This window comes from Triturus cristatus, chromosome 2_1 (assembly GCF_964204655.1).
Source record: "Triturus cristatus chromosome 2_1, aTriCri1.1, whole genome shotgun sequence".
Classification (NCBI taxonomy): Eukaryota; Metazoa; Chordata; class Amphibia; order Caudata; family Salamandridae; genus Triturus; species Triturus cristatus.
Window position 1 is genome coordinate 431,166,362 of NC_140581.1, and position 21,731 is coordinate 431,188,092.

At 41.6% G+C, this 21,731-nt stretch overlaps 1 long non-coding RNA gene across 2 annotated transcripts in view; it reads left to right on the top strand.

Moving 5' to 3' along the window:
- LOC146865414 (uncharacterized) overlaps window positions 1-21,731 on the top strand; it is a 341,143-nt gene that overhangs the window by 92,894 nt on the left and 226,518 nt on the right. The window contains exon 3 of one of the 2 annotated variants that reach the window (XR_014970149.1): window positions 18,901-21,589. The exons of the other annotated variant lie outside the window; for it this stretch is intronic. This is a non-coding gene — a long non-coding RNA (uncharacterized LOC146865414). Of the gene's footprint in view, window positions 1-18,900; window positions 21,590-21,731 lie in introns of those variants that run through there. 2 annotated transcript variants of the gene reach the window in all.

A 21,731-nucleotide genomic window follows, 5' to 3' on the forward strand; every position in this document is an offset into this window, starting at 1 on the left:
TATTTGGTTATTGCTGATGTTGAGAAGACAAGGTTGAGGAAGTGGCCTATGGAGTGTACTGGTTGTGTGACATACTGAACCATGATCAGAGTGTCAATGAAGTTAAAGAGGGTGTGTATTTTTTTTTAGCTTGTGTTGTCTGTGAGGTTGTAGTCAACCAAGAAGGTGGCCTGGGCATGTTGGCTGGGTGAGGTGGTTAGATATGAAATCCTTTAATCTGCCTCTGAGGTTGTAAATGAGAAGGAAGGTGGCTATCTTACTTGTAAAACATGGGAAATGGCATATTAATAGTTCCATGGAGTTGAGCATTAATTGCTTGTCTGGGAAGCAGGGCCAGGAGGACTTGTGAATGACAATGAGGCCTTGTCCACTCTTAAGGTTATGATCCACGCAATGGGTAGTGTGGCCTGTGGGAAGAAGGACATGCAGGATGCATGAAGATGTTGGGGCGAACCATGTTGCTGTGATGAAAAAGGTGGAAACTTGTAGTAGGTGATGAGATCTGCAACGTCTGGTACATTGAGTACAGCAGGCCATTCCTGGCCCTAACAGGTTAGCCTTTGCCAGTGTCTGACCTTTTGATGGGGCATCCTGAAGGGTTGATGGAAGTAAAAGAAGGCAGGAAGTGATGTTACTTCCTGTGTAGCTAATTTTGGGGTAATCAGTGGTGGGGATTTTAATTGCCAATTCAAACCACTGAATGGACTGGCAACTCTAGTGGAGAGGACCTATATTGGGCTATTTCAGAGCCCAATATTCCCCCAACAACGGCATGGACTCCACTGGTGTTACAGATGTATACTCTTACCTTGAACCTCTCATTAAGAGCTTACAATGGTCGCACTATCTCTGACACCCCGGGGAACTCCACCTTCAATAGACCGGGGCATGCCTCTATCCTAGATTATATTCTGGTAGACACAAAATCCTGGCATAGGGTATTAGACTTAAAATCATGCCCCGTCATGATAGCGACCATAATGCGCTCATCTTAGAGGTAATCTCGCCATGTGCTAAGCATGTTTCTGAAGCTTCACCACTATCTGACTCTAGATTAATCTTGCCCAATTGTAGGAGGAGAGTTCCCCGGGGGGGGGTCTTTTTAAATTCACAAGAACAGATGGCTTCTTTATACCAACTAGTCATCCCATTCCTTACGGTGGCGAATCAGCTTATTTCATACGATGGTAGCCCTGTTCCCCCCCCCCCCCCCAAAATCGCCAATAACCATCAAGACTTACTTTCAACTTTGGCCAATATTTTTCATCCAATTAAGAGGTCTAGGGGGATTTAAAAAGCTTGTCACCCATGGTATAATGATAGCTGTGGCTTAGCCAAGTCAGATCTTATTACTGCCATTAAAGCAACTGACAGGCCATTGATTAGGGTTAAAAGGGCAGCCCATAAATGTGCCATCGCCAAGGCAAAAAGTAGTTGGGAGAGTCAAAAATGGGACTCCCTCAGAAGTGCCTTAAATAATCACGATATGAGGTCTTTTTGGAATGTGGTCAATTCAGGTTTCCAAGAGGGCAAACTGGCCATAGAACCTAATATCGGGAAAGATGTATGGAATGCACATTTTGAAGCTCTAAACTCAAGGGTGGTGGATGAGGATGTGTCAGTGGTTAATATATTGAATCCCCTTGAGCTAACGTTTCTAGAAATCCCTCCTATTTCCCTCAAAGAGATTACTGAGGCACTGAGTAGGTAACCCCCTCTAAGGCACCAGGGCTAGAGAAAATCCCCAGGGACCTCTTCTGTTCCGACCCAACCATCTGGGCCCCTTATTTGTGATCTTTGTTCAACTCTATCTTGCAGGGCATGGCGATTCCCACCACCAATTTTCAAAAAGGGTTCATTCACCGCTTCTACCTGTGAAATATCGCCCCATTAGCCTTATTGACGTCACTCAAAATATATTCACCCGTGTACTCTTGGGGCACCTCCTGAGCTGGATCGATGAGCACAAAGTTCTCAGTCCCCTCCAAGCCGGCTTCAGCGGTAAGATTATTACAACTGATCAAATTTTTAGTCTATAACTATTATTTGGAAATCAGTGTGCATAGAGGTGGCAGCCTCTATCTAATATTTGTGGACCTAAAATCTGCCTTCTATCTTGTGCCGAGGGATAAACTTTGGGCAATATTATTGGCCATGGGTGTTCCAACGTATCTCCACCATCAGATGAAACATTTCCACACGGGCAATTATGCCGAAATTAGGTATGGCAAAAATAGAGAACTTACTGCGCCCATACTGGTAGAAAGAGGTGTTCGTCAAGGCTGTGTCCTGGTCCCAACTCTTTTTTGACTTTTCATTAGCGGCCTTGTTGAGACATTGATAGCTAGCGAACAGAAAATTACCAGCTATGATGTTCGCAGACGACACCCTCTTGCTCTCAAAATCACCTATGGGAATCCAGAGGGCCCTTGATATTTTTATTGTCGTCTGCAGAAACCGGGGTCTGAAGATAAATCTCCAGAAAACTAAGTATATGGTATTTAACGCAAGCAAAAGTTCTAGGTCGAACCCCCGGCTAGATAGAAGAGCACTAGAGCGGGGGTGTCCATTTTTGAGGACCTTGGAATAACAATCACAGAATATATGGACTGGGGTGCACAGATTAAGAAAACAAGTCTATAGCTGGCCCAGACAACAGGGGCCCTGCTCAAGGTCTATAGGAGCTGTACCCACAAATTTGTTGGCCCGGCAGTGAAAATGTATAAAATCCAAGCCAGGGGTGCAGCCCTATATGGTGCAGAAATATGGGGTTACAACCAATGTTCCCTCTAATTTTTTCCATCTGTGTGCGGCAGATTAAGCTCTCTGGACGCTGCAGCCAAGGCTATGTGCGCCAAGAACCCGACCGCACCGGTGGACTAGGGCTTTAAGTGGGATGAAAAAACTAGGGAGGTCTCTCAAAGGGGAGTGACCAATGCAATTAAGGGCATGGCTTAAAGGCAATTAAGCTAAAAATCTGTGTTTTGCATAGTATGCCACCTGACTGATATTTTGCTTCTTCTGTCATTGGATCCAGATATTTAATACAAGGAACATTACACCTACAAGAAGCGAGGAATATTGGCTTTGTCAATGGTTGTTTGTTGCATAAAGTTGTATATAATATTGAAAATGCTTCCGTTCTTGTGGTAGAGGTTGTGGCTCAATGCTCGAGCTGCCGATTTAGGAGATGGGTTTTGAGTCTCGGGTCAGATTAACATACTGTGATTCTCAGCCAATCAATTACTCACCCCATGCATACACAAATAAATAAATAAATCCTTTAAATCGCTCCAATACTTTTGGGTTGAGTTATACATGGTAATTCTGTCTGCGCAAATATTTCACCTCCTGAGGACCGGTTTAGAACCCAAATACAGACGTAAGCAACTGAAAGATGCCCAGCCAACCTTTGCAAAGGGTCTTCCATGCACGCAAAGATATGTCTCAACTTTTTTTAGTAACTTTTGATCTGTTCAAGCTAGAAACTGTTTTTGTTTAGTTTAAATCTACAGATTTCTGTTTCAGATGATGGATTATGTGGCAAATCCATAATTATGCAAATATAAAGCATAATTTCAGGGGCCCTGGTAATACCTTATACTTGTGATGCTGCAATCTGCCATGTGCTTAGGAACAAGTAGACCTTCTAGTCTGTGATGACGTAATGTATCACAACATGGTTTCCCATTAAGAGAATGAAAGAGTATGGGAAAATAATGTATGCTACCCTGAAAACTATGGTAAGAGCTATTCCTTCTGCTGCAAATGGTGGTGGGTTATGTAACGCAGGGACTACTGGATGAGGCTGAAAAACAGGTAGGCGCTTTAGCCCTGCTGGCGCCCAGTGTGACAATCGTTTTGTCAGCCCCCAACTGACAACCTTCTCCATGAATTCCCTTACTACCATCCTCCAACAGTACCGTTCACATCTCCAAAGCTTCTCCCTGGCATACATTTAGTTTTTTATAGGTCTACTTATTGTTCACTCACACTCAGTTCTGTGATCATGGTACATGTCAGTCACACGTTCTTTGCAGCAGACACATTAACCCATTGAAGGGTTCCAGCAGGAGCATTAATTACTGTCATCATCTTGCCATTTGTATTGTTGCCTCAATAGTGATGGCCACCCAAGGAAACTAGCAGCACCTGCTTTCAACTCAAAGGTTCTTGTAAAAACACAGTGACCCCACTCCACACACCTCACATGGTCAGTGCCAGATGCGACTTCACTATCGTCCTAAAGCTGGCCTTGATTGAACACACACACAGCAACAGCATTAATCCATCATGTGTTATGTGAAACAAAACATTTAAAAAAATCAGTTGTGAGCCTTTGAATAACAGCACTGTGAATAGTGCTGTTATTCAAAAGTGTCTTCATGCTGGTCAGTACATGGAACCAGCTCCCAGTCCGATGGGAAAACATAACAATATAATTATTTTATTTTTAGCTGCATCGACCAGAGAAAAGCATTTGTACAGCATACTTTCAAAAATGTAAGAGTAGTTGGGGTATAAGGGGTATAAGAAGCGCACATATAGTATTCACACTAAGAATTTACTAAGAGACAAAATAATACGGTGCATCCAGAAAAGGGAGAGAAAACACCCTAACCTCCCCAAGGTTCAATCATAAGGTTGATTACAGCATTCACAATTTTTTCGGAGCACAAGGCATCAAAATAATCAAGAACATTCATTAAAGAATAATACAAATAGATAGATTATTTTCTTATTCTTCTTCTTGTTTAATTTCCACAGATCTTCCAATTCCTTGTGCCAACGCATTTCGTCGTTAACGGCATTAAGCCTACGACTTTCTCAAGGCTGGAAGTAACATAGAATTCAATATTGTAATGATAAATAAAATACAATTTCATAAGGTCAAGAAAACCCAAAACATTTGCACCCAGTGCAAAGGGCTATTCAAATGAACTAATTTGTGACAGTATAAAGTATACAAAGTAACATGTAAATAATTAGTAAAGTATTGACTGATTAAATATATTAGCATCCAATTCAAATTATAGAGATGAATATCAGCCTCCTTGATATATAGCATTTCTTATTATAGTGATATCGTGATACTCAAAATACAACCCTAAGATTCCATAATGTGCATATTATGAATATAAAACCCATGTGTCATTAGGTCTCAATATCCAAATTTCGAAGGTACCTTTAAGATCCTATTGAAAGCTGAATCTGTAAAGATCAAAAATTAAATTGCTTAATAGAAAAGGCAACGGTCTTTCATGGTGTCTGTTTTAATCACAAATGACCGTACTTTCTAAAGGAAGTCTTACCTTGATAAAGGTAATTTATGGTAGTATTGGTTATCCATGAAACGAAATTTTACAAATCATCCAAATTACGAATCCTTGTCTTAGATCAGCCCAAATATTAGTATATCGATTCTGCAAAATTATAAGACAAATCGATTTATAGTACCTTTTACTATACAATTAATAACTCATTTCCAAAACTCTCAGGAGTAGTGGAAGGCGGGGTCTTTATTTGGTGTTATATTCCTTTCTGTTACAAGTTATTTTAGAAGCGATAATTTCAATATACTTATGATCTATTCATGGGATATACAATTTAGAGTTCTGTCAATTATATTGCTTTTCTATATTTTGTTGCCCTCTATACCTTGTTGGGGGATATCATTTAGGTATTACATCTGGGAGACTTATTGAACTGCTCCAATGATATATGTGAGCTTAGCTTCATCTTAATGATGGGGTTTATTTTGTCCATTAATAATCTAAATAATATCTTTTTGTTGTGCATTTTACCGTTTCATCCAATTATGGTACTCACTGATAGTAATGTTAGTCTGTTATTTTGCTTATTATTAGTGCATTATCATTGGAGTTTCTTTCAATCCTTCTTTATATTCATATATGACGCAAAGCAAAAAGATATATAATGTAGTCCGTTTTTGATGTTAGCGCCCACTTCACTTGATGTATACTTATAGTTTTTTCGCTTAAAGAAGGCGCTCTTTGAAAAAAAGGATAGCTTGTTCTTGCTTATCATAAGCACGATGGAGCCATGAGAATGATTATAATTGATACTACAAGCAATACGATCGGTAATGTAGACGAACAATGGAGAGTGCTTCTTAAACGCATTATGTTGGTTTCCCATCTCAAGATGGAGCGGATCAAAAGAGTACGTCTGTTAGTCCTTTTTTAGTGTCTGCGTGACTTTATTTGAATGAGGAACCAGGAAGTCCGGCTGACCGCCTGTATTCGGGAGGAGTTCACGGGAGCGAAGGTATTCATTGTGACTGTGTGTATTCAGCATTGAAGTAATTGACCGTGCTATAGTTTTAATACTGAGAATATCATTCTGTACTTCAGGTGCCGAACTTTGGGGACCTTATTTGGTTACTAGGATACACGACGGTAATGGACGCCGTGGTTTGATACATTTGAAGATAAATATAAGGTATGATATAGTGGCGTCTCTTTTTAGCTGTTAGCTGTACGTAATAGAATGGCTTAATTATGTCGTAGTTTCATGTGTGCAAGCCATTATAAACACATTGTAAGATTTAGAACATTATATTGTATATTAAAGTGCTATTATCCAGAATTATTATCCTGTTACTACGAGAAACGAGGCAAATATAAAGCCATATTCTAAGATGCACAGGGCAAGAACACGGTTTTTTATAGTGGCGCTTTCTTTTGTTTGGTCATAACCTAGGACTATAGTTTGACATTAGCTAACCATTGGATGAAACGGCTCGATAATGCTTGCCCAAACTTATGGAAATTAGTTATTAATTGTATAGTAAAAGGTACTATAAATCCATTTGTCTTATAATTTTGCAGAATCGATATACTAATATTTGGGCTGATCTAAGACAAGGATTTGTAATGTGGATGATTTGTAAAATATCGTTTCATGGGTAATCAATACTGTCATAAATTACCTTTATCAAGGTAAGACTTCCTTTAGAAAGTACGGTCATTTGTGATTAAAACAGACACCATGAAAGACCATTGCCTTATCTATTAAGCAATTTCATTTTTGATCTTTACAGATTCAGCTTTCAATAGAATCTTAAAGGTACCTTCCGAATTTTGATATTGAGACCTAATGACACAAGGGTTTTATATTCATAATATGCACATTATGGAATCTTATGGTTGTATTTTGAGTATCACGATATCACTATAATAAGAATTGCTATATATCAAGGAGGCTGATATTCATCTCTATAATTTGAATTGGATGCTAATATATTTAATCAGTCAATACTTTACTAATTATTTACATGTTACTTTGTATACTTTATACTGTCACAAATTAGTTCATTTGAATAGCTCTTTGCACTGGGTGCAAATGTTTTGGGTTTTCTTGACCTTATTAAAATTGTATTTTATTTATCATTACAATATTGAATTCTATGTTACTTCCAGCCTTGAGAAAGTCGTAGGCTTAATGCCGTTAACGACGAAACGCGTTGGCACAAGGAATTGGAAGATCCGTGGAAATTAAACAAGAAGAAGAATAAGAAAATAATCTATCTATTTGTATTCTTCTTTAATGAATTTTGTTGATTATTTTGATGACGCGTGCTCCGAAAAAATTGTGAATACTTTCAAAAATGTAGGTGAAAACCCAATGACCTTAGCCGACAGGCTCAGAGCTGGGCTACGCTGGGGATTGTGCTAGCTAAGTGGAACATAGCTCAGAAATGGGGGGCGAGAGAGGCGCCGTTGCTGTCCATATGGGGAAGGGACATGGATATGGCTATGCTGGCCGAGCGATCAGTGTTCATCAGGCGGGGGTGTCCTCAAAAATGGAATAAAGTGTGGGGGGCATGGAACAAATACAGAGGGGACATATGCGAACCACCACAAACGCAAGACGATGAAGCCTCTGACACTGACTGAGGAGAGGGACTCTGAGGCGAACATTTGGGGCGTGGATGTCAGAACTGGAAAACTGTGCAGAAGCACTACTGGAGGGTTGGATGTAGGGTCAGGTGCGACACTGTTATATGATGGAAAACGAATATGTAATCAACTACTAATGCAAAGTACTGGTATGAACTAAAACAATAAAATTCTTTTTAAAAAAATCAAAAAAAGTAGGTGAGAATCAGCCCCATCCTACATTGTGAACCGGCGCGCAATGCCCAAAGGGGTCAAAGGGGTTCAACACCCCCCATCCTCAACTCCCACAAATCCCCCCCACTCCCTCAAATGCGTCGCGTGTGTCAGCCCGGGCTGAGACAGCCTCCCGGGCACACACAGACTGTTCTTCAGCTGCCTGCCACACCCGAGTACTTCACAGGTCTTTAAAAGGCCATTCATGTGTTAATGAGGCTTTGTCGGTTTTTCACCCCTTCTTAGAGCCCCTGCATCTCCACTCTGCCTCTTGCTGGAAGAATTAGCCCCCACCCCTCTGATTGTGAACACGGGCTTACAAATCTCATTGTTTCCTGTAACATGCCCGATCGCCTGCATGTTACAATCAGTGTAGACTCACTGAAATGTCAGGTAAATATTTCTGTGAACCAGGCCCATGGCAAGAGCAGCCTGAAAGTCGTGTCTGTGCCGTAATACCACTGTGCTTCAAAGTTAAAAAAAGACGACACCTTTCACGGCATTCAAATTTAAAGGCTGTGGCTGGTGCACATTAATCAGCTACATGCACGCTTTGCAAGAGTCTGTGCACGCTCGTGAAATGTACAGTGTGCGCGCGCAGGCACGCAGGTTGCAGGGAACAATGGTTACCACCCATCTGGCTCGTTAGTGACTGCTGAGAACTCCTATTCCAGGCAATTATTGGGTCTTCCCTCCAGCACCCCACTAACACCTCTCCGCATGGATGTTGGGATTAGACCTATTGCAGACAAAGCCGCTCTAAGACCCCTTTTATTTTGGCGACGTCTGTGGAGTACTCCTGAATTATTTTCATACTGGGATGAGTTGAGAGAAGTCTTGAGCCTACATGGAGAGGATAAATTACCCTGGTTGGCGCACATTAGAAACATCTGTGTGGCCAGGGGCAGGAGGAACCTATGGGATCATGCAGAAGAAACTTGCATGGCGATTCCAAGGAAGGTCCTGATTGAGAGTTACAGAGAACTCAAACTTGCTCAGTTATATAGGAGGGAAACAGCTGGCCGACTGACCTTGGGGTTGGTTGAAGTAAAAGACCATTATAGCTTAGAAGCTGTTTTAGACGACATTCAGCCTCTCCTGGCCAAGAAATTATATTTAGACATGGGGCGCTTCTGTTGCGCACCTTTACGTATAAGTGGGCGGGTTCCTCCAATTTGGGTTGCCCAGCCTGCAATCATGCAGAAGAAACTGAAATTCATGTGTTATACTTCTGTCAAGGATACAAGAGGGTAAGAAGCCGATGGTTGCTTCAGATATGCAGGAATTTGGGGTCTAGGCATTGTTGTGAGGTATGTAGGCTATTGAAATACGATACCCACCTACCCATTGTTGTGAGAAGTTGGCCTGGTATATGCTAGTCACTAGTTAAAGTGGCCACCTTGCACCAGTACAATTCAACTCTTATGGTAGATAGGTTTAAGACAACCTTTTAAAGAAAGTTATCCCAGTGGTAGCTGTGGAGAGCTGCCTTCAGACTAACTCTTGGAGGAATGTAAAGCAGCTTGTTTTACCTTATAATCTCTTGAATCACTAAATGAAAGGACACCACACAGGTATATATAAAATATATATGTATTTATTTCTAACACACTCTACTAATCTCTTTATGAGATTAGAAGTCAAGGACATATGCACAAATCAACATTTCACAACAAGTTAAGCACAAATATGGCTGGGGCCCTAGGGGCGTACCAGACCACATACTAAAAAAGATGATTAGGAATATCGACTTGAGAAGAGACAAGGCCTAGGGCCTTCAGAAGCGCTGGGGCCTCACTAATCCACCCAAGGCAGGTAAGTAAAGGACCCGGGAGACGCATGCAGTGTTAGAACACAGCTGCGGATCCCTATAGACTTCAATGGAGCAAGTCACGGTTGGAATTTGAAAGTTTTAGGATACTTCTGGAGAGTCTACAAGCAAGTCACTTACTGGGTAAGTAGTTCTAGAGCCAACACACACAGGAGCACCGTAGTGCAGGAGTTACCTCACCCAGGGAAGCCGGGTGCATAGGTGTCTTTTGGTGTCGGGTCGCGGCGTCGTTTTCAATGGGAGCCAAAGAAGACTTGCTGCTTGTGAAGACAGAAGAAGTGTTCGGTGGAATCCAAGGCTGGATTCAGAAGAAAGAAGACCTGAAAGCAGAGGAGACAGTGTTCAAAGTCACTTGCCAGTGACCCAGGGCCAGGAAGCTGGATGCCCACAGTAGTCGGGTGATTTCAGGTGATCACGGGTGTCTTGATTCTTCAGCCACGAGGTCCAGGAGGCGTCAACGATGACCAAGAGCTGGATTTGGTGTGTCCCACAAAGTCTGCAGATTACTGAGGTGTCAGCAACCGGATTGGAGACAACAAGCCTTGGCAACAGCAAGTCTTGTGGAAAGTGAAGAAAGTCAGCGGTGCAGACCAGCAACGTCTGAGGGACTCAGCCAGCAAAGGTAAGTCAGGGCAGGCCTGGAGCAACCAGGGAAACCCTTTGGTTCTGTAGAAAAGTCTTCTGGGGACCCACAAGCCAGCCGGCAAGGGATCGCAAAGATGCCTCGGGAGGATTCACTCACCAGGAGTCCACGGTCACTCGGGACAAGGTATGCCACTGATCTTTGGAAGAAATCCTGCTGGAGGCTTGGGCCACACGTGGTTCAAAGCACAAGTTCGTAAAACGTCGTGAAGGGGTTGGATTTGACAATAGTGCACGGTACCCGGGTATTGCTGTTCCTCATCACTTGTGGGGTCCACTTGCCTCAGCTTCACAGGGGACTCACGATGACCTTAGAAAAGTCAGGAAATCTACTTCCAGGGCTGCAGGGACTTCGGACACCGGCGGGAGTGGGAAAGTTTGCGACCAATGATGCAAAGTTTTGGTGCCTGCCAAGCAGGGGAGTCACTCCTTGACTTCAAGGGAGATTCTTCAGTCTTCCAGAGGTACTGGAACATTGAAGGTCCAGAATTCTTCTTCAGAGCGTCGTCCAGGGATATCTAGTTTGCAATGGCAAGGGTTCACTGACTTATACTACAAGGAAGGGAGGGACTAGCTCTATGACCACTCCTCTGGGAGGGTCAGGGGAGTGGGTGGCTACACCCACTTCCCTTTGTCCAGGGGCTGGTAGCCTCCGAACCGGTTTGAGCTGGCATATGCACAGAGGAGCCTACTGCTCCCCCAGTGCAGGACTTCAAAGCACTCTAGGAGTGCACCCACCCAGCCCCAATACACTAAATCCTATCTGGAAGGTGGTTACACCTCCCTGTGACAGGATGCCTATTGTTGGACCTCCTCCAATGCGAGTTTCGGTCATCAGCAGGAGGGCAGCCCAGTGTCTGTGCTGGTGGCATTCATTTTGTGATGCCAGGGCTCTTCAGGATTCTACTGTGTTTCCACAGTGGGTACATGTCTATCCCTCTAGAAGGGTGGGATCATACCCCCACACCAGTTACTGGTGTGGGGGTATGATTCCAAAGCGTTTGACACCAAGCACGACATGTTTTGATGCAGCCATCCCGAAGTTAGCATTTACCGCTAGGTTATAATGCACTTAAGAGTATATGGTTTAACCGCATCCACAAACAGCTACAGAGAATAGACTCTGAGAGCTGCAGAGGGGCCCTGCTAAGGCAGAGGCACCCCCTCACATGGAAACCAAGCACCCTGCCCTCAGGATTGATAGGGCCTGCCTTAGGGGTGACTGATAGGTTTATTTGTGTGCGTAAGGTGAGATATAGGGAACCTATACCTAAGTGAGGAGTGCTAACACCACCTCACCCAGGCTGCAGTAGCAGGCCTGTGGTGTCAGATTTAGTCTGCTTCCCAGGGGTGGCATAATACATGCTTCAGCCCCTGGTAGGCCTGTGAAGTACCTAAGCCCTTGGTACCTAAGGTACCATACACTAGGGGCTCATAAGGTACCACAGTATCCAATCACTAGTGCATCTAATATGCACTCCAAGTTGTTTAGAGAGAACAGAGAGGCTGGGGCCCTGATTAGCAGGGACCCAGCCAGACTATAGCCAGAAACCATTGTAAACATCAGAAAAAAAGTGGGGGCAACATAAGTGCAGATCCTACTCTCCTACAATTGTGGTTTCCATATCATGCTTTTTATTCTCTATGTGGTGCACCTGTAGGGCTATTTTAAAGAAGAACCTATAGGTGAGGCAGGTACACTATTACATTTCCTGCAACTAGGGCTCCGTTTTTTAGGTCTCGCCTGACCCAGCGCATGCGCTGATCTGGCGAGACATTTTGTGAGGGCTCCAAACAGTGCTACCAGGCCAGCCTAGAGCTACAGTGCATGTGTGCGGGCGCGCGCGCCGCGCTTCTCCGCGATTACTTTCACTTTCGCGGCCGCACGTCCGCTTTGAAGTTTGATCGCGATCACTTTCGCGGCCGCACGGCCGCTTTGAGGTTCTCCGTGATGCTTCAATAGATTGCAGCAGTTAAAACAAGCATTGGCATAGCTAATAGGTCTCGCTTTTGGGACCTTATAAGTGTTTAGTTATGTAACTGTTGCATGGCTAAACACTTCTAAGGTCCCAAAAGTGAGACCTATTGGCTATGCCAATGCTTGTCTGTATTGTTATCCCAATGAATTAATCTGTTGACTCTTTTAAAGCATCCTTTTAACTTTTATGTGTTGTATAAATTGTTTTATGCACACTTTTATACTTCGAGTACCATTGAACGTTGCTCCATCACTGTACTAAAAATGATGATCTTGGGCAAATTTAATAGCCCTTGCACTGTATAGATTTTGCATGCACACTTTAAGGAGTGAGGATTAGTATCCAAGCAAAATCCAAGATGTTGCTGAAGTAAGCACATGCACTTTATTGCAATAAATACTCCTTTCTTTTAACTTTAATGTGTTGTATAAATTGTTCTATGTACTTTTTTTATACTTACCATTAAACACTGCTAGATGAGGGCCTCCATGACTGCACTAAAAATGGTGGTCCTGGGCAATTCTAACGGGCTATGTACTGTATTGGTTTTGCATGCGCACTTTAAAGATCGAGGATTAGGATCCAAGCAAAATTCAAGACATTGCTGAAGTATGCACATGCACTTTATTGAGATAAATACTAATCGGCTGCCCCCTCACATCCAAGACAGGCACGTGGAATAATAGAACAACTTAGGATCACTGGAATGGTCCTTTTCCGGTCTTTGCATGGCTTGTGTATTTAATAGATTCTGTTGTTATTAATAATGCATATGCTTTATGCCGTCCGAGTTTATCACAAGCACAGTAATATAACTCTTCAATAATTGATTGATGTTTGCTCTTTGCATAACATACACATTGTATTGTATTTCATCTTTCGTTTAATGAAATGGTTCTTTGTTGTTTGTATATTGCACAAGTTATTTATGACTTTTATATTCTAGGGTTAATTTTCGGTTTATTGTGATTGGCAAGAGGATGAGATGATTAAATTAAGTAACATGTATACAATTCTCACCAACGATGTGCTATTTGGTGCCTCATGCAGAGCAATGGTTATCCTTTTGAATTGAATGTACTGTATAGCATTTTTATTGTGCTTTTATGGCCATTTAGACCTAAATAATGTTTTGTGATGATGATAATGATGATATATGATGGGGAATGCAGTGATGTTACTTCCTGCGCAGATAGATGATGAGAAATGCAGTGTGATGTTACTTCCTGTGTAGATGGATGATGGGAATTGAAGTCCTCTTGCTTGACTTCTTCTCTTAGACAGTGTTAGTGGAAACCAGTGATGTTACTTCCTGTACAGATGGATGATGGAAAATGCAGTAATGTCACTTCCTGCTCTGATGGCTGATAGGAAATGAAGTCCTCTTGCTCAGCTCCTTCTTTTAAAGACGGTTTTGATGGGAAACTAGGGATGTGACTTTCTGGACAGATGGATGATGGAAAATGCAGTGATGTGACTTTCAGTGCAAATGGATGATAGGAAATGAAGTCAGCCTTCTTTGTTTCTTGTTTTAAAGATGGCACTGATGGCAAACGGTTGATATCACTACCCGTGCTGATGGATGTTGGGAAATGCAGCGATGTCACATCCTGTGCAGATGGGTGTGGCTGGAATGCAATGATGTCACGTCCTGTGCAGACAGATGATAGGAAAGTATGTAGTCTTTATAATAGTATAGTGGGGCTCCACATTATAGACTGCTGGAATAGTACAGGGGATGCAGCACTAAGGAATTGGTGGTCTAGGCCTTCTTTTGGAATCACAGTAGATGGAGAATGTGGAGAAGATTTCTCCTACTTGAGAAGACACTTCTGATAACTTGATTTATTTCAGGACAGGTTTGTATCAGAATTACAAGTCCTGATTTTATGGTAATTTATTAAACATAACTGTCTGTATTTGTGGATGCTTATTATTTCTTGCTTATTTTATCTGCATTTTATCTTTATTTTGGGTTACGCAAACAAATTATTACGCTGCAACAGATATAGTTCTACATATTTTTTACTGATAAACGCATGTTCACATTTGAACAACCAAGGAGGTTTGATACTACATGAATAAGAAAATATGGTACACTCATATGAAAACAGAAGCATTGTAGCCCACGCACCTTCATATCAGTGGATGTTTAGGCTTAATTAAAAAAAAATCCTCTTTATTGCTACCTTACCCAAAAGCAAATTACTTGATACAGCAAATACTCTGACATTATAACTTTAGATTTCGGGTGTTCTTTTCTTACTGGGACATGCAGATAGGCATCTTGAAGATCTATTAATCTCAGATATCTTCCTCAAAACCAAAGAAATCACTTGCTGAAGAGTATTCGTTTTGAACTGGACTGAACTGAGGTACAAACTTGAGTCTTAGAGATCTATTCTTAACCTATACTCACTTAATGGCTTCCTCAATAGGAAAACCAATAAACACTATCATAGCTTCTGTTCTTGTTTTGGAACTGGTACTAGTGTCCTCCTGTCTAACAGACTTAATACTAGATAACAAAGAAGGGGAAGGAGAAGAAATGTTTAATACAGTCCTTCCCTAGAGAAATTATAGCAAAATTACATTTAATTACTCGAGGCGCCTTCTAAGTTTGTTGTTCCTGTGCTCCTGCGTTATGATTTTTGTGTCACATTACTAATAATTATAATTATATGAACAGTTGTAATTGTGTAATTTTGGGAAATTTTCTGTCAAAAGAGTAACCTGGACTTGCCGAAATTACTCCGATTACTCCGGTGTAATTACAATTTCTCCCAGGCCTACTATTTATCATCTATTTTATTGTCGAATTATCGAAGACTTCTCACAGTTATACAACAATTGTAGTAATTGTAGATCATTTAATTAAAATGGCACATTTTCTACCATTTAAAGATTAACCACAGCTAACGTTTTTGCACAGTTTTTTTCAATTGATTATGGGTTTGCATGGCATTCCAGGGTACTTGTTGCTGACTGTAGCGCATGATTTTGGTCACATTTCTGATAAGCCTTGTATGCTAGCATGGGGTAGATGTACGATTATCGACTAGTCATCACTCACAGACAGAAGGCCAGACTAAAAGAGTGAATCAGTGTATTGAGCAATACTTGACTTGTTATGCCATATAGGAGGACATGGATTGGTCTGATTGTTTGTGGTTAGCAGAATTTGCGTATAGTTACATAACCCACGCAGCCAAGTGGTTATGCCCCCTTCTAACTAGAAACAGGATCTCATCCTAGAATGATTCATTGGGAAAGTCTAGTCAAGATGACCAATGTACCCTCAGTAGTAGATTTGCACACAAAAAAATTGCATCAAATTTAATTGCGCAGTCAAGAATGTTTGGAACAAACTGAAATATATTACAAACATTATGCAGATCAACAAAGTAGAAATTCTCCTGAATACCAAGTTTCTGACAAAGTTTGGAGCTCCACTAAATATTTATGTTTAAGAGAGAAAAATAAATATCAACACAGATTTATTTTGAAGAGCACTTTGAGCCGTTGGCCTGGAGTCTAGACATAATTATTGAACATTATGTGTGGCACTTCGCACTAGGTATGGAACGTCTACAGTCTTTTGAAGTGTGGACTTGGAGTAACTTTATTTCATTGACATAGAGTTTTTAAATACATTTTGAGTACCTTTTGAGCGCACTTTTGTGTTACCTGTAGCCACTAAAACGCTAAAAGAAACAAGCTTTGCTCTAATAAGAACTTTGACATAGAAAGCTGAAAAACCCCATGAACTCTGAAATGCATTAATTGAGCATCTGTATTTCAAGTCTTTAGCCTTAAAACTGTACACCAATAATTACATTTATTCGATATTGGATGAAGAAATACAATGAAAAAGTAAAGATATTCCTGAATATTTATTGCCGGTGGACTGAGTGCAATGAAAGGATGTGCTAGCCGAGAGGTTAGTGTGTTAAGTATACAGTTGTCTCCTTGCAGCTACCATTCTACATGCTGCCATTGAAGAAACTTTTAAGTTGGAAAATGCGTTTTTTGACAGATACTTGGTCTTAATCTCCATTGCCATCAGCAGATGTGAAACATCCTCGAGTTGCCAAATAGCCACAGGCAAGGACCAAAAATCTTTCACCAAGGATTGAGATGTATAGATGGAACAGATTTCTGCCCTGGTCCCCAGATTTAGAGCTGAATAAGCTATTTTCAAAGAACCCTCTGCTTTCTTACCTACCAGTTCAGGGATTCAAACATCGCCAGATAGAACATTTTCTGATTTGTGGACTAAGTTTCTGAGGAAGCTCCATGTCTGCCTTTGCCAGTCCATATATATCCTTCTCATAAACCTTAGTACAAATGATCTCTGGATCTCTTCATTCTCTCTTAACAAGTCCCTGAACATTAGAATAAAGTGGACATTTTGGAATCATTGACCAGTCAGGTTGTCTGAATCAACCCCTGCTACTTGAAGGCTGTTCATCTTCCAAAGAAAGTTGTCGATTAGCAGAAGCAGACATATAGGATATTAATCCTTTCAATTCTTTTTCCTGTATATATATTTCCTTCTAGGATGTCCCAGCTCCTACTCATCTGTATGATCATCATAATTAGGAGAAGAGCAAGAAGAAACACAGATGGTGAAGAAGTAATAGACATCTGTGAATAGTCCATTCTTTGTGCTGATAAGTCTTCTCCTCGATCCTCCTGTTGTCTCGGAAAATATTCTTAAATTCTTAAATATTCTTAAATTGATTTAATCATTCTCTGATGATTTTCAGACTCGGACAATGGTTAGACCTACTCTTAGCAGAGTGGCTCCTGTTTAGATCAGACACTCACCACCTTTTAGATGCGGAATGGGTTGAGTGTTTCTACTTCTGGCGGTGCTTTTCCATTTTCTGAGCCATCCTCCTCCAGCCTACCTTCTACAGACCAGAAGGACCTCACCTGGCTTTCTCACTTTTTTTCCAAAAATGGGAACTAACTACTTAATTATACCTCTTTTCTTAATATCACAAAGACCGAACAAAATTTTCGAATCCAATTCTTCCCTCCATATTTTTATCTTTTTTATCTGAGTCAGTATTGCCTCCAAAAAGGGTATGCCTGAAAATTAGACTGGTTTCAGCTGGCATGTACGCAGGTAAGCGCTGTTTATTCTTTTTCTCTTATCAAAAAATGTATTGTGCAGAAATTTCAATAACAGAACAATTAAATTCAGCTTACCTTCTTACATAAATGAAATCCTAGCAAAATAACCTGATTATTTTTTCCTGGCATCTGGAAGCAAGTTGGTGCATAGTTGCTTGGAAGCAGGCCCTTTTTTATCACACACAAACCGAATAAGTTGCTAAGGAAAAGGTTGTGGTCCACTCACCACTTAAAATGTTATCGTGGGCAATTGAACTCAAACACCATGGTATAATGAGGGTGCACCGTTTGTATAAAAAATATAAGAAAATAATTCACAGAAGCCCATGCACTATGTGAAAAAGTAACATTAATGAACACGCACAAAAAGAAACAGGACATGATGTCATCATCATTTCCCTTAAGTACTTAAGGGGGTGGTGCTTAGTGGAATAAAAAGAAAAGAAGGAGGCTTGGGAGGAAGTACCCATAGTAGGTGGAGCCGCACAGCTGCACGAATAAGGGCTTGGAAGAGGAATAGAGATCAAGAAGTAATGGGCTGATGTCCTTGGGTTGTATAACATTACAGATTTTGGGTAGACAACAGTGTATTTGGGCCTGCCATGGCAACCTCTGCACTTCTATATGCTCCCCATAGCACCATAATAGAACCGTGCTGTTCCTTGACACCTGGGATTTCTCCTCTCTACTGACTATGGGTGGGTAGCACGTCCATCATGTGACTATTTTCTGATGGGATGGGCCGAATAAATACTACATGACGTCTACTCTTTTCCTCTCGCATGTCTGTATGAACATTGACTGTGTAACAGTAAGTTCAGCACAACCTGACATGTGAGCACCTCTTACATCACATTACGCCCTCCCGACATAGGATACACTAAGACCACACACTTCTTCAAGCAAACATGCAGGTCTGCAGATGCTAAATGGTACAGCACATGAGACTGTGATTATTTATATCTTGAACAAGAACATGGCTGAATATGTCTTATGTTTAATGACCGGAAAAGCGATGAATGTCGAGCATATTAAAGTACCGTCCATTCTGGCTCATTGGCCTGGAACATAGAATACGAATTTGTTCTTTTATGTCTTTAACCTTGCCCAGGGCTAATGTAGGAGTTACATTTTCCTAGATACGTTGTATAAAGCAAATTTTCTGTTGCAGAATGTTCCTCCGGGAACCAACCGTCTGCCTTCATCAGTGTTCCGGGACTTCGACAAGGTCAGGCGCGTGTCCCTAGGGGAAACCGGATTTACTTCAGGGGAAACACCAGCACACACATCAACCTGTAAACACCGATGAAAGAACCTCGGCAGAAAGCGGGCATGTGCAGACGAGGGCCCTGATTTTAATGGTCACGGATAACGGACATTAATGCGCTTCCTGGAATGCTCATTAAAATATAAATACTCGGTCTTCCAGCAAGGCCGTGTTTGTCTTTTACTTTCTGTAACAGCCCACGTCAGTAATAGCATGCAGTTTTACAGATGAAATGTTCTCCTCGTTAAAAGGCCTGCGGGCCTCTCTTGTGTAATGCATGCAAGTAAGTTGTGACCGCGGTCTATAAAAAGACCGCTTCAGCGAGAAACTGAACCCTATTCATGCCTTTGTGCACCTAGAGCGATTTCACGCAGGATGCAGAAGGAAACATTGGATTCAGATGTTAATGACTTTGGCATTCAGAGGTTATTACAAAAATGAAAACATTTTCAGATCCTGGTTTACTTGCCATGTAGTGTTGTCCGCTGAGTTGAACCGAGTGTACCAGTGAGCAGCCCTGACACTCATTATTATCAGGTGCAAAGGCAATTACTAATCGGCACATAAAAAGAGGAAGTAACGAGGAGAAATAAAAATATTTCTCCTCCTTACGCCTCTCCTGGGAAGATGTATCTTTATTTTGCATACTCAGGTTTACCAGTTCTGGAAAATCTGGGAATGCATCAAAAACCATGGGAGTTGCGTGGGAACACCCCCGCAATGCCCATGGAACACCTCCCAGGGCAGAGTAAGGCAATGCAGTGATTTGCGCTGCATTACTTTACTCCAGATTTATGAGTCCACTCAGGGCCCACGCAAAGTGGCCTTGCACGGCTTTATAAATTTCATTTAGGACTTGAGCCGCTCTTGCACCACGCAAGGTGGTGCAAGAGTGACGCAACTCTGCTTGTAAATAGGCTCCTTCATTTCACCATTGTTCTCCCAAACGTGTGACACCACCCCCCCACATTGATTGATGCAACCCTTCAAAAAAGTGTCTTTTTTCCCCTGTTTTCTTCTTCCCAATTTTGAATATTCTCTCCCTGAAAATGGTATTTAAATGTCAACATTTGTATTGTAACATGATTATTTTCTTGCTCAAAGTAATTGTGTGTTCTTGTGAATATTTTCTTGAGAATATTTCTCTCTTGCTGCAATTGCAATCATCCCCAGTGCATTTGTAAACACTACGGGATGATGGGCAATAGTCCTTTTTTCCACAAAGCACTCAGATGCCCTCTGAGGCTAGACTATCATTACATAAATACCCACAGTAAAAAACAAAAACAAATACAAACAAGCACAGAGTAGATGGCAACAGTTTCCAAGGTACATGAATTCTTAGCATCTGAGGATGAGGTACACAGAGTCTTATACCCAATGGCCTGTTGCTCTTGCTTTGAAATTTTCAATATCAATGGCCAATGGTGTCATGTTGATCTTGAAGTGGATAGGGGAGAAAGACAGTCATGAAACATAACAAGATATATCATTGAGATTAAAGAATAAAAGAGGGAAGTGATAATGGATGCGGATTACTGGCAGGGGTGAGAAGCATTTAATTTATCATCCTCTTAGACGGGACCATTCTGAGTCAATGATAAAGTACATTGTAGTTAATAGTATCACAGGCCTGTGGAGAGGCCCATAAGACTCATGGTATGTCATGACCTTGGCCTCTGACCAGCTACCTTTGAATGTGTATGAGGTTAGTTTCAGTTCTCATGCAGGTGCTGAATGTGACTGATGGTACTTATGTATCTGTTTGCACCACTCTTTCCTAGCCTTGCATGGATTTCTTTTGTGTAGAACTGCATACAGTTTGATGCCATTTCACTCACTAGGTACAATGTACAGATTGTGGGGCATATTTCCAAGGCCTCACAGGCACCAGAGCATCACTTTTTTTACGCTCCGGTGGCGCAGTGCCATTTTCCACAATTACAAGTTGGCCCTAAGCCACTTTACATGGCTTAACGCCACCTTGTAAATATGGGTCTTTTCACCGCAGTGCTCTGCGGCAAAGGGAACGAGCAATGATGTTGCTGTGGGTGTTCCACCACAACACCTATATTTATTTACGCTCCCTCAGATTTACAAGGTTCAGATAGGGCCAAAAGTGAAGGCCATAGTATACCAGGAGCTAGAATGATGATGCGAGGAGAAATTGTTCATTTCTCCTCGTTTTTTTGCTCGTTCCATGTGTGCTGCATAGAAGGTGTAAATCACTCTTATTGATTGTTTATGTGCAGGAAGGTCTTCCTTCCTGCACACAAATGAACAATCATCCATGCAGCACAGGTATCCTTGCAACATGGCAGCAGGGTGCCTGCTCTGGTGCTAGGCAGCTTTTATTGCGTCAGTGCTAGGGGAAACACATCCCTGCCTTTTGAAAATTTTGAAGCGCTCTCATATTGTAAATACACCCCTTAGTTTGCTAGAATAGTTCCTGTTTGGTTGTTGAGAATTTAGCTACAACAAGTGACATAAGACTGAATTTCCCCCTCACGGGAAACAGCGTTGACAACGCTGTTAACACAACGCAATTCCATTACAACGCGGTTGTTACAATGACCGCGTTTTTCCTACGTACTCCATTACAACACAAGTTGTTTCAACGACTTGCTGTAGGGGGCGCGCTAACCTAAGGAATGGTATAATTTACTATTTCAACACCTTCCCTACTGTTGCGCACACTGGAGGTGGAATAGTAAATTATACTATTTCTAAGTCCA